Genomic DNA, 13924 nt, shown 5'->3' on the forward strand with positions numbered 1-13924 from the left:
TCTGGGATTACTTTCATGTCGGCAAGGTTTACTTTCTTCTTCTGGAAATGTGAGGACAAGTTAATGGTATTGGAGAATAGTTATAAACACCTTTTATTCTGCAGACAGAACTCGTCAAACATTTGGAAAGTATACCCCAAAAGTAAAACACGGATTTTCTTTTTTTTTATTTGCTGTCATTTATTTCCGATGAAAAATATGATCAACCTTTATAACCAAGCTGTCAGTCGATTAAGGTCCCGTGTTAACACTCAAAATATCATATGACTGGTTAGTCGAACGAAATATTACTTCCTAAAATGTTATTCTATTCAAAGAAAGACATCATTGAATTTATGGGTCATTTGGACAAGCATAACATCCTTCGTCTTTTTAAGTGCTTCTTTTCTCTCGCTTTTGCCGGATATACCTCAACATAAAAGCAGTGTTAGCCTATCCAAGCTACATTTGAACTGGTTATCTGCTGTTGAATGATCCCTGTGCTATTGACACCCGACCACGAGATCGCCATATAAGGAACATGTATTTGCCTTTATACATGCAGTGCGTTTCCTGATGTCATGTACCTACGGGTATGTACCGTAATGCGAGGCAATATTTTCCTGATGTCATGTAACTACGGGTATGTACCGTAATGCGAGGCAGTAGTTTCCTGATGTCATGTAACTACGGGTATGTACCGTAATGCGAGGCAATGTTTTCCTGATGTCATGTACCTACGGGTATGTACCGTAATGCGAGACAATATTTTCCTGATGTCATGTACTTACGGGTGTGTACCGTAATGCGAGGCAGTAGTTTCCTGATGTCACGTGCCTACGGTTGTGTACCATAATGAGAGGCCGTAGTTTCCTGATGTCACGTTCCTACGGGTATGTACCGTAATGAGAGGCAGTAGTTTCCTGATATCACGTGCTAACGGGTATGTACCGTAATGAGAGGTAATAGTTTCCTGACATCACGTGGTTACGGTTGTGTACCGTAATGAGAGGCAATAGTTTCCTGACGTCACGTGCCTACGGGTATGTACCGTAACGAGAGGCAATAGTTTCCTGATGTCACGTGCCTACGGTTGTGTACCGTAATGAGAGACAATATTTCCTTATGTCACGTGCCTACGGGTATGTACCGTAATGAGAGGCCATAGTTTCCTTATGTCACGTGCCTACGGGTATGTACCGTAACGAGAGGCCATAATTTCCTGGTGTCACATGCTAACGGGTATGTACCGTATTGAGAGGCAATAGTTTTTTTATGATGTCACGTGCCTACGGTTGTGTACCGTAATGAGAGGCAGTAGTTTCCTGATGTCACGTGCTAACGGGTATGTACCGTAATGAGAGGCCATAGTTTCCTTATGTCACGTGCTAACGGGTATGTACCGTAATGAGAGGCAATATTTTCCTGGTGTCACGTGCCTAGGGTATTTACCGTAATGAGAGGTAATAGTTTTCTGATGTCACGTGCCCAGGGTATGTACCGTAATGAGAGGCCATAGTTTCCTGATGTCACGTGCTAACGGGTATTTACCGCAATGAGAGGTAATAGTTTCCTGGTGTCACATGCCCAGGGTATGTACCGTAATGAGAGGCCATAGTTTCCTTATGTCACATGCCTACGTGTATGTGCCGTAATGAGAGGCAATAGTTTTTTATGATGTCACGTGCCTACGGTTGTGTACCATATCGAGAGGATGTATGCAACAATGTGGCATCGCGTACACACGTACATTCCTGTCACGCGTCTACAGATGTGATTATCCCCCCTTACAAGTTTATAAGCCAAACGGGGAGGTTGAAGTGTCAAAAGGGATATTTACGTATTCGTCTATAATAAGGTTGATTTTGAAACTAAAACAAAAATGAACTGTTACCTGGGCCACTCCATAGATTGATTACCAAACAGGTTATTTTGATTATTATCAACTTGTCTTCGTTACAAATTGTTCGACCGTGGAAGTGCTGGTTAAACTCGATTAAACTTTAAACGCTAAAGCGGTGTCAACGGTTGTTTGAGGACTCTCTACCCCTACCCGATACCTCTACCCCCTAAACCCTTAACTCTACCCCTACCCGATACCTCTACCCCCTAAACCCTTCACTCTACCGCTACCCGATACCTCTACCCCCTAAACCCTTCACTCTACCACTACCCGATACCTCTACCCCCTAAACCCTTAACTCTACCCCTACCCGATACCTCTACCCCCTAAACCCTTCACTCTACCCCTACCCGATACCTCTACCCCCTAAACCCTTAACTCTACCCCTACCCGATACCTCTACCCCCTAAACCCTTCACTCTACCCCTACCCGATACCTCTACCCCCTAAACCCTTCACTCTCTACCCGATACCTCTACCCCCTAAGCCCTTCACTCTACCCCTACCCGATACCTCTACCCCCTAAACCCTTAACTCTACCCCTACCCGATACCTCTACCCCCTAAACCCTTAACTCTACCCCTCCACAGTATTTTGAACCGTTTATCGGTCATGTAGAGCTACTGTGATCCATTTTCCTTGTTGTGCGTTATATTTACCTTTGCAATTATTTCTTTGAAATGATCGACACTCGCTACTAGAATTAGTTTATTGAAACAAAAAAGCGGGAAATCTACAGCAATTTTTTTTATTTAACGTGCGACCCCGTGAAAATACGACTGTCATTTTAAAATTAAATATTGTTATCTCAAATGCAGTTGTACACTTAGAAGTAAATCCATTGAAGCCAGAGACTACACATATTACACGGGTAAAAATGCGTATATCAGCCCTTGCCGTTCCCACTCGCGTCATTTTGTACCCAGACGTATACCATATCAACAAGCACTGCACCCCTACCCTTACACTAACAATCACCCAAATAATATACAATACACAAGTCTGATCTTTAATTGAGGAAACAAAGTATCTATTCGCTAGTTTTTTTTCTGTAAGTGTACGTTTAATGTCGTACGACAGATAACCTGTTTTACACTATAAGATGACGCCAGCAGTATATGTTTCACATTGTCTATGATTAATGTATAATACAAAAGCTCATCTTGGAATCAAACAATGATTACTGGTTAGTCATATATCATTCAATGAAAAAAAATCAAGTTCATTGTAACATTTTACTACGTTGCGGTGATAAAACGTTGAAAAAAGTGAAAAGGTAATAGTTAAGTCCGCGTTTCTCAATATTCCAATCACCAGCAAATTTAAAATCGAATTCATCCAGCCGTGTTGATTACTTACGTAATAAGTAGATCGTGATCAAGCGTAAATCGAAAATATCGGGAAAATCCAATTTGTATATTTAAATAACTCATTTAAATATGGTGTCAAATTTGGACATAGTGACGTTTAAAAGCCCCCTTTTTTAAAAGCCCACGCACCATCCTACCTTTGGTGCATTTCTTATATTGGTGTCATGACGTCGTCTATGTGGTTTTAGAGTCATTTGCATACATGGTGCTGTTTCACTTAAAATTCAATGCAACGAATAAAATCAAACTGTTAGGAGGTATTCATGTTTAAAATAACCAACTACGTAGCAATATTTTCGCGAAAAAACTGAAATATGGTGAAATTTTGAAGCTATTATTCTCTGGTGTTGCGGGTCTCTTTCACATACGTTCTATATACGTTACCTATCCCGTGATACCTAACGATCGCATGTAAAAACAATGAAATAAAATCAGTTAAACGGAGGTGAAGATCGAAATTCATCACCACAATTTACAAACTGCAATGCCCGACATTAGTTCACTGTCTGAATTCATTGGTATTCTGAAATGAGTGCATTTGAAATGAATAGATTTGAAACACCGCGATAAGTTTGCAAGGTTTTTTTTTTTTTTGAAATGTAGTGTTTTTTCTTTGTAAATAGGGGGAAAACTGATATGTATGCATATTTCACAATTGTGACAATGCGATAATCGTCTTACCGCCATTTTGAGTTTTAAATTCCAGATGGAAAACATAAGCATTTGAATATATACCTTTCCGAATTCACCGAAATGAAAAATTAATTTTCCCATTTCGTTGTCTATCACATTAATGTCGAACTCTTTAATCTCGACATTTGGACTGGAAATATTGGTTTGTCAACTTCTAACTTTACAATTATTATTGTTTTACTTAACGACTGACCTGTAGCCTGGTGGGTTTTTATTTAAGTCAATTTTACTTAATTGTGTTATAAGTAAAAACTTACCATCAGTATTCAGCTGTTATTTTTCAGCATTATTTTTTTCTATAATTCAAACATATATTCATAGTAACAATGACTTCGACACAAGATGTAACATTAAAAAACAAAGGATGATAAAATATTAAACAAAGGATGATAAGATACAAACAAAAGATGATACATATCTATGGTAACAAAAATGATACAGAACTGGACGTCTGTCTGCAGAATCTACGGTTTGAATTAGGAACAAGACCTAAAATTTGCGACATTAATACAACAGAAAGAAGAACACCAAAACTACAAACGAAGATCAAGATGAACAGAAAGTGACACAAAAAAGCCTGGAAAGCATCATATTGTAAAAAAACCTCTAAGATTTCAGGACAGCGTCTTACATCCTCGGAGTGGAAACTGGTGAACTAGTCTCTAATCTGCTCCAACAGACAGCTATTTTCTCACCATTGGTGTTTAGATGACAATTATTCACGATTTATGTTGTTAACGGACAGCATATCTTAATCAGAATGACATAAAATAAAGAGTTAGGACGCCAATAGTGACTTTAATAGATCACGCTTTACTCGCAATGTCAACACACATGTTGACTTTCACAAGCCAACGAATAGAATCTTGATGGAAACCTCGACTATACACAGGGGCCAGGCATATTGATAAAACACAGACTTGATCGGAGACCTCACTATACACAGGGGCCAGGCATATTGATAAAACACAGACTTGATCGGAGACCTCACTATACACAGGGGCCAGGCATATTGATAACCACAGACTTGATCGGAGACCTCACTATACACAGGGGCCAGGCATATTGATAACCACCGACCTGATCAGTGACCTCACTATACACAGGGGCCAGACTTATTGATACAACACAGACCTGATCAGAGACCTCACTATACACACGGGCCAGACTTATTGATACAACACAGACCTGATCAGAGACCTCACTATACACAGGGGCCAGGCATATTGACAACCACAGACCTGATCAGAGACCTCACTATACACAGGGACCAGGCATATTGATAACCACCGACCTGATCAGTGACCTCACTATACACACGGGCCAGACTTATTGAGAACCACAGACCTGGTCAGAGACCTCACTATACACAGGGACCTCACTATACACAGGGGCCAGGCATATTGATAACCACAGACCTGATCAGAGACCTCATTATAACCACAGACCTGATCAGAGACCTCACTATACACAGGGGCCAGGCATATTGATAACCACAGACCTGATCAGAGACCTCACTATACACAGGGGCGAGTGACTTAGGCGTCTGATCGTCTTGATCACTAGTCTTCCACCTCTTGGTCGCGAGTTCGAGGTCCAATTGAGGCAATCACCAGATATTGACCGCAGTTCGGTGTTTTTTTCTTCACGAACTCCGGCTTTTCTCCGCCATCCATGCCTGTCAAGTCCTTAAATGACCCTGGTTGTTAAAAGGACGTAAAACAGCAATAAACGAAACTAAACCAAGATGACTAAACCCTGTCTTGTTGCTGACTATCAGATGACTAATCCCTGTGTCTTGTTGCTGACTATCAGATGACTAATCCCTGTGTCTTGTTGCTGACTATCAGATGACTAATCCCTGTGTCTTGTTGCTAACTATCAGATGACTAAACCCTGTGTCTTGTTGCTGACTATCAGATGACTAATCCCTGTGTCTTGTTGCTGACTATCAGATGACTAATCCCTGTGTCTTGTTGCTGACTATCAGATGACTAATCCCTGTCTTGTTGCTGACTATCAGATGACTAAACCCTGTGTCTTGTTGCTGACTATCAGATGACTAATCCCTGTGTCTTGTTGCTAACTATCAGATGACTAATCCCTGTGTTGTACTGACAGATATAGAGGAAATATTCTTGTGTTGTTTCGATGATTACCACGTGACTTATCCCCCTGTTCTGTGTTATCACCACTGCAGTCTGTGACACTTAAGAGTCATGTATATTGAGGTCCATATCGTTTTCGAACGGCCATGAAGAATGTAATGAGCGCAACCAAATATTCTGAGCATTGTATGAAGACTGTAGTTATCCGACATTTTATCTCAACTCTCTAAATCATTGTATTGGACTGAAGGATGAAGCTTATCGGTTTTTTCTTCCTTCTAACTATGACGCTAATGAAAGGTAAGTGACCTTGCTAACTGTGTTCATGATATACTGTAAAGATATTTTTATCCATAGTTCAATTCTCGTGGTTTTATAACAAAAATATATTGAAAGGCTAGCGCGCGCACCAAAACACTCTTTTAATCTCAATTCAACTTTTTTTCGTCATTTCATTTCGAAAGGTGAATATCAAAATCCTTTTAAATAATTTTACAGTGGAATTGGAGAAAAGATATTCCGAGGAAAGATAAACACACAACAGACAACACTAAATATAATTTGTACGACCATTGTCTGCTTATGGTAAATGAGTGAGTGTAGTTTCTGCATGATTTCTTTTTCACTCAACCGAGAGACGGAAAAACATCTCTCTGGTAGACAAAAGCGGAAAAAATAAACAATGATAATAAAAATAAATGTATGTTAACGAAATCTTAATTCAAACTCAAAATAGTTAATGTGTTGCCCTCGCCTCATCGTAAGAAAGAACGTAGTAGAATAAGACCAGGTGTTCCGAAAGGGTAATCATCTACTGTTTCCTTGAAAACGCCCGCCATGTAAATATTGGTCAATCCAATTAAGTAATGCCACGTTTTAAAACGGGAAAAGGGTCATCAGCAAGAAGACCATCTGGTTTACTAATAAGCATTGGACACCATCTAACACCACCTCTCTCAAGTAAATGGAATATTTCTCACTGAGATCATGGCGGTGACCGTTTAACGTCCTTATAGTCTTCATCAGCCTGTATCTCTCGAAACCCTGCGTTGTAAGTTTATCTGCCAGCTGTCAAATTTCCCACAGAAATCGTGATTTTTTGAACCCCTACAAAAAGAATAAAGGATGAAAGGTTGATACTATATAAGTTAGAGAAAGAGGGATGTTACTCTTTAGAAATGGGGAAAATCACAACAAAGAAATAATCACGGCTATCATGCGGCTTGGTAGACAGAAACCCTAGTTGGTTTCGTTGTAAAAGGGTCTGTAGGTATGCCGACAGTCTGTTGGAAGATCTCATCACATAACTAGACAAATATCTATAGTGTCAACCAGAATTTCCACCATTTTTATATGATTTTACTCTAAGCATATTTCATTTTAGCTTTACATGTAGTATAAACGAAATACGCCCCAGTAAATAGTCCAACAAGTTTGTACATTGGGTCATATTTTATTGAAAGGAAGCTCTCTCGCATCAGATTAATGTAGTTCTGTTAATTTAAATGGGGTATGGTAGTGGAGGGAAATGTTCGCATCGTTGTTTGCCGTCAAACGCTCTTCGGAGTTTTAAAAAATCCGCGTAAATATACGTATTTATAGTATCAGGATTTGATAGTTGTACGAGGGGCAGGAAGAAGCATGGATCGAGGGTAAACAAGACGTTGTCAAATGTTGTTTATGAAATATTCTTGTGGATTTACGGAATCCGGGGAAAAGGCAGAAGTTTAATCACGGAAGCATTGTTTGTCTTTGTAAATATTTGGATTTGCAGACTACCGGAGAAGCACACACACATATATATATATATATAGCATATTTGTTTTGCCTTATTGGAATTCTTTTTCAAAGAGCGAAACAATAAACATTATCAGGGACGTATAATACTGATACTAATACGTCTCTGACATTATGTATGAATGTTTAGGAGAGTCATATATTCCAGTAATACACGAATAAAAATAATGACAGAGGACTCACAAAGAATTTCAAATACAGCCACGTGTTTTATTTTATTTTTAAACTTGACACAAGTAATTGTCACGACAACGGATCCAGGGAAAACGACACACACTAAGAGAGCAGGTTAACACAGGACATCGCGATCTCTTTTAGACACCAGTTTTCAGATCTCTAATTTTGAGTTCTGACAAGGTTGTCATGCGAGAGTTTCACAATGTTTCTAACAATACCAGTCACCATCTAATTGTCTCTCTCACGCCCTTATCTTACCTTTATTTCTCCCCATGAACACTTCCTTTGTTAGTCATTCAACATACAATCCATTTGATTTCTATTTTTCTTATGTCATCTTATAGAGTTATTTTATCTGGAAATCTAACATCTCTGTCTGTCTGTCTGTCTCTCTCTCTCTCTCTCTCTCTCTCTCTCTCTCTCTCTCTCTCTCTCCCTCTCTCTCTCTCTCTCTCTCTCTCTCTCTCTCTCTCTCAGATGATGATTATGATGATTACGTTACATTTAATATAAGTGTGACTTTATTGAAGTTTGATCTCTGTATAGGTGCATGTTTATGTCAAATCATCTAAAAAAATGAAACAAATTATAAATAATTTCAGTGGATTTTTTGTTTCGCCTACCAGAGTTTTGCCCCTTGGATTAGCCGGCGCCGCTAATTCTACTTTCATTTCATTTTGGCACATGTGTGTCGATAAAGCTAAAGGGACAACAGTTTAAGTCAACAAATCAGAATTCGCACAGAAGTAAAAGGTTTGTGTAAAACACCACAAAGTCACATATTTCTCTTGTCGATTCTGCAGTGGCTAAGGACCATTTGCGCGCCTGACCACCGACGTACATATCCTTGGCGCATTTGTTTCTGGAAACGATGTCGAGACGATACTATTAGTAACTGCTATTAGTATGGGTATAATGACAGACGAGGTGGTAACAGTGGTCAAAACAGAACATCAGTCAATACATTAAGAAATCTGCATGATGAATGTATTTTGGACAAAGTGGTTTTGTGGCAATGCATTTTTTGTCTGCAATTTTAATATCAGATGTTTTAGACAGTGTGACCTTGTAAGAATGTTGATATCTGATGTTTAGACAGTGTGACCTTGTAGCAGTGTTGATATCTCATGTTTTAGACCATGTGACCTTGTAGCAGTGTGAGATATCTGATGTTTTAGACAGTGTGACCTTGTAACAATGTTGATATCTGATGTTTTAGACAGTGTGACCTTGTAGCAATGTCGATATCTGATTTTTAGACAGTATGACCTTGTAGCAGTGTTGATATCTGATGTTTTTGACAGTGTGACCTTGTAACAATGTTGATATCTGATGTTTTAGACAGTGTGACCTTGTAGCAGTGTTGATATCTGATGTTTTAGACAGTGTGACCTTGTAGCAATGTTGATATCTGATGTTTTAGACAGTGTGACCTTGTAGCAATGTTGATATCTGATGTTTAGACAGTGTGACCTTGTAACAATGTTGATATCTGATATCTTAAACCGTGTGACCTTGTAGCAGTGTTGATATATCATGTTTTAGACCATGTGACCTTGTAGCAGTGTTGATATCTGATGTTTTAGACAGTGTGACCTTGTAGCAATGTTGATATCTGATGTTTTAGACAGTGTGACCTTGTATCAATGTTGATATCTGATGTTTTAGACAGTGTGACCTTGTAGCAGTGTTGATATCTGATTTTTAGACCATGTGACCTTGTAGCAGTGTTGATATCTGATGTTTAGACAGTGTGACCTTGTAGCAATGTTGATATCTGATGTTTAGACAGTGTGACCTTGTAGCAATGTTGATATCTGATGTTTTAGACAGTGTGACCTTGTAGCAGTGTTGATATCTGATGTTTTAGACAGTGTGACCTTGTAGCAGTGTTGATATCTGATGTTTAGACAGTGTGACCTTGTAACAATGTTGATATCTGATGTTTTAGACAGTGTGACCTTGTAACAATGTTGATATCTGATGTTTTAGACAGTGTGACCTTGTAACAGACTGTGTGACCTTGTAACAATGTTGATATCTGATGTTTTAGACAGTGTGACCTTGTAACAGTGTGACCTTGTAACAGTGTTGATATCTGATGTTTTAGACAGTGTGATCTTGTGGCAATGTTGATATCTGATGTTTAGACAGTGTGACCTTGTAGCAATGCTGATATTTAATGTTTAGACTGTGTGACCTTGTAGCTATGTTGATATCTGATGTTTAGACTGTGTGACCTTGTAACAGTGTTGATATCTGATGTTTTAGACAGTGTGACCTTGTAACAGTGTTGATATCTGATGTTTAGACTGTGTGACCTTGTAACAATGTTGATATCTGATGTTTTAGACAGTGTGACCTTGTAGCAGTGTTGATATCTGATGTTTAGACAGTGTGACCTTGTAGCAGTGTTGATATCTGATGTTTTAGAGAGTGTGACCTTGTAGCAGTGTTGATATCTGATGTTTTAGACAATGTGACCTTGTAGCAGTGTTGATATCTGATGCTTTAGACAGTGTGACCTTGTAACAATGTTGATATCTGATGTTTTAGAGAGCGTGACCTTGTAGCAGTGTTGATATCTGATGTTTTAGAGAGTGTGACCTTGTAGCAGTGTTGATATTTGATGTTTTAGATAGTGTGACCTTGTAACAATGTTGATATCTGATGTTTAGACTGTGTGACCTTGTAACAATGTTGATATCTGATGTTTTAGACAGTGTGACCTTGTAGCAGTGTTGATATCTGATGTTTAGACAGTGTGACCAATGTTGATATCTGATGTTTTAGACAGTGTGACCTTGTAGCAGTGTTGATATCTGATGTTTAGACAGTGTGACCGTGTAGCAGTGTTGATATCTGATATCCTAGACCGTGTGACCTTGTAGCAGTGTTGATATCTCATGTTTTAGACCATGTGACCTTGTAGCAGTGTGAGATATCTGATGTTTTAGACCGTGTGACCTTGTAGCAGTGTTGATATCTCATGTTTTAGACCATGTGACCTTGTAGCAGTGTTGATATCTGATGATTTAGACAGTGTGACCTTGTATCAATGTTGATATCTGATGTTTTAGACAATGTGACCTTGTAGCAGTGTTGATATCTGATGTTTTAGACAGTGTGACCTGTAGCAGTGTTGATATCTGATGTTTAGACAGTGTGACCTTGTATCAATGTTGATATCTGATGATTTAGACAGTGTGACCTTGTATCAATGTTGATATCTGATGTTTTAGACAATGTGACCTTGTAGCAGTGTTGATATCTGATGTTTTAGACAGTATGACCTGTAGCAGTGTTGATATCTGATGTTTTAGACAGTGTGACCTTGTATCAATGTTGATATCTGATGTTTTAGACAATGTGACCTGTAGCAGTGTTGATATCTGATGTTTAGACAGTGTGACCTATTAGCAATCCTTATATCTGAGATATTTTAGACTGACAGAATGATCTGTTATATTGCAGCAATGCTGGTATATGTGATATTTCTATCTGAGAGCTGTTGTTTATGTCTGTATATGTGATATATCTGAGAGCTGTTGTTTATGTCTGTATATGTGATATTTCTGAGAGCTGTTGTTTATGTCTGTATATGTGATATATCTGAGAGCTGTTGTTTATGTCTGTATATGTGATATTTCTGAGAGCTGTTGTTTATGTCTGTATATGTGATATTTCTATCTGAGAGCTGTTGTTTATGTCTGTATATGTGATATATCTGAGAGCTGTTGTTTATGTCTGTATATGTGATATTTCTGAGAGCTGTTGTTTATGTCTGTATATGTGATATTTCTATCTGAGAGCTGTTGTTTATGTCTGTATATGTGATATATCTGAGAGCTGTTGTTTATGTCTGTATATGTGATATTTCTGAGAGCTGTTGTTTATGTCTGTATATGTGATATTTCTATCTGAGAGCTGTTGTTTATGTCTGTATATGTGATATATCTGAGAGCTGTTGTTTATGTCTGTATATGTGATATATCTGAGAGCTGTTGTTTATGTCTGTATATGTGATATATCTGAGAGCTGTTGTTTATGTCTGTATATGTGATGTTCTGAGAGCTGTTGTTTATGTCTGTATATGTGATATATCTGAGAGCTGTTGTTTATGTCTGTATATGTGATCTTTCTGAGAGCTGTTATTTATGTCTGTATATGTGACATTTCTATCTGAGAGCTGTTGTTTATGTCTGTATATGTGATATATCTGAGAGCTGTTGTTTATGTCTGTATATGTGATCTTTCTGAGAACTGTTATTTATGTCTGTATATGTGACATTTCTATCTGAGAGCTGTTGTTTATGTCTGTATATGTGACATTTCTATCTGAGAGCTGTTGTTTATGTCTATATATGTGACATTTCTATCTGAGAGCTGTTGTTTATGTCTGTATATGTGATATATCTGAGAGCTGTTGTTTATGTCTGTATATGTGATATTTCTATCTGAGAGCTGTTGTTTATGTCTGTATATGTGATATTTCTATCTGAGAGCTGTTGTTTATGTCTGTATATGTGATATTTCTGAGAGCTGTTGTTTATGTCTGTATATGTGATATATCTGAGAGCTGTTATTTATGTCTGTATATGTGACATTTCTATCTGAGAGCTGTTGTTTATGTCTATATATGTGACATTTCTATCTGAGAGCTGTTGTTTATGTCTGTATATGTGATATATCTGAGAGCTGTTGTTTATGTCTGTATATGTGATATTTCTATCTGAGAGCTGTTGTTTATGTCTGTATATGTGATATTTCTATCTGAGAGCTGTTGTTTATGTCTGTATATGTGATATTTCTATCTGAGAGCTGTTGTTTATGTCTGTATATGTGATATTTCTGAGAGCTGTTGTTTATGTCTGTATATGTGATATATCTGAGAGCTGTTGTTTATGTCTGTATATGTGATATTTCTATCTGAGAGCTGTTGTTTATGTCTGTATATGTGATATATCTGAGAGCTGTTGTTTATGTCTGTATATGTGATATTTCTGAGAGCTGTTATTTATGTCTGTATATGTGATATTTCTATCTGAGAGCTGTTGTTTATGTCTGTATATGTGATATTTCTGAGAGCTGTTGTTTATGTCTGTATATGTGATATTTCTATCTGAGAGCTGTTGTTTATGTCTGTATATGTGATATTTCTGAGAGCTGTTGTTTATGTCTGTATATGTGATATTTCTATCTGAGAGCTGTTGTTTATGTCTGTATATGTGATATTTCTATCTGAGAGCTGTTGTTTATGTCTGTATATGTGATATTTCTATCTGAGAGCTGTTGTTTATGTCTGTATATGTGATATATCTGAGAGCTGTTGTTTATGTCTGTATATGTGATGTTCTGAGAGCTGTTGTTTATGTCTGTATATGTGATATTCTGAGAGCTGTTGTTTATGTCTGTATATGTGATGTTCTGAGAGCTGTTGTTTATGTCTGTATATGTGATATTTCTATCTGAGAGCTGTTGTTTATGTCTGTATATGTGATATATCTGAGAGCTGTTGTTTATGTCTGTATATGTGATATTTCTGAGAGCTGTTGTTTATGTCTGTATATGTGACATTTCTATCTGAGAGCTGTTGTTTATGTCTGTGGTGTTTGAGTGGAACTGCCCTATCAATTTAAGCACACTTCTGCCTGTTGTTTTCTGGCCTGAAGCTGATTCTTCCTTTTATATTTGAATGCTTCAAGTACCGTAAATTTGCGGGTATAATGCGCACTCGGGTAATCAATATTCATGTTTAGGGGAACTTTATTTATAGAACTAATTATATTCTTAGGTAAGTGGCTGATATTGTATTCTGATAAAGTTGTTCTTTTGACCAAACAAGTACATTGTATAGTAAGATGACTAAAACAATCAATTTCGAGGCAAATTTATGT

Source organism: Ylistrum balloti, unplaced genomic scaffold, assembly GCF_031769215.1.
Source record: "Ylistrum balloti isolate Yb309-2 unplaced genomic scaffold, AGI_CSIRO_Ybal_v1 Utg370772, whole genome shotgun sequence".
Classification (NCBI taxonomy): Eukaryota; Metazoa; Mollusca; class Bivalvia; order Pectinida; family Pectinidae; genus Ylistrum; species Ylistrum balloti.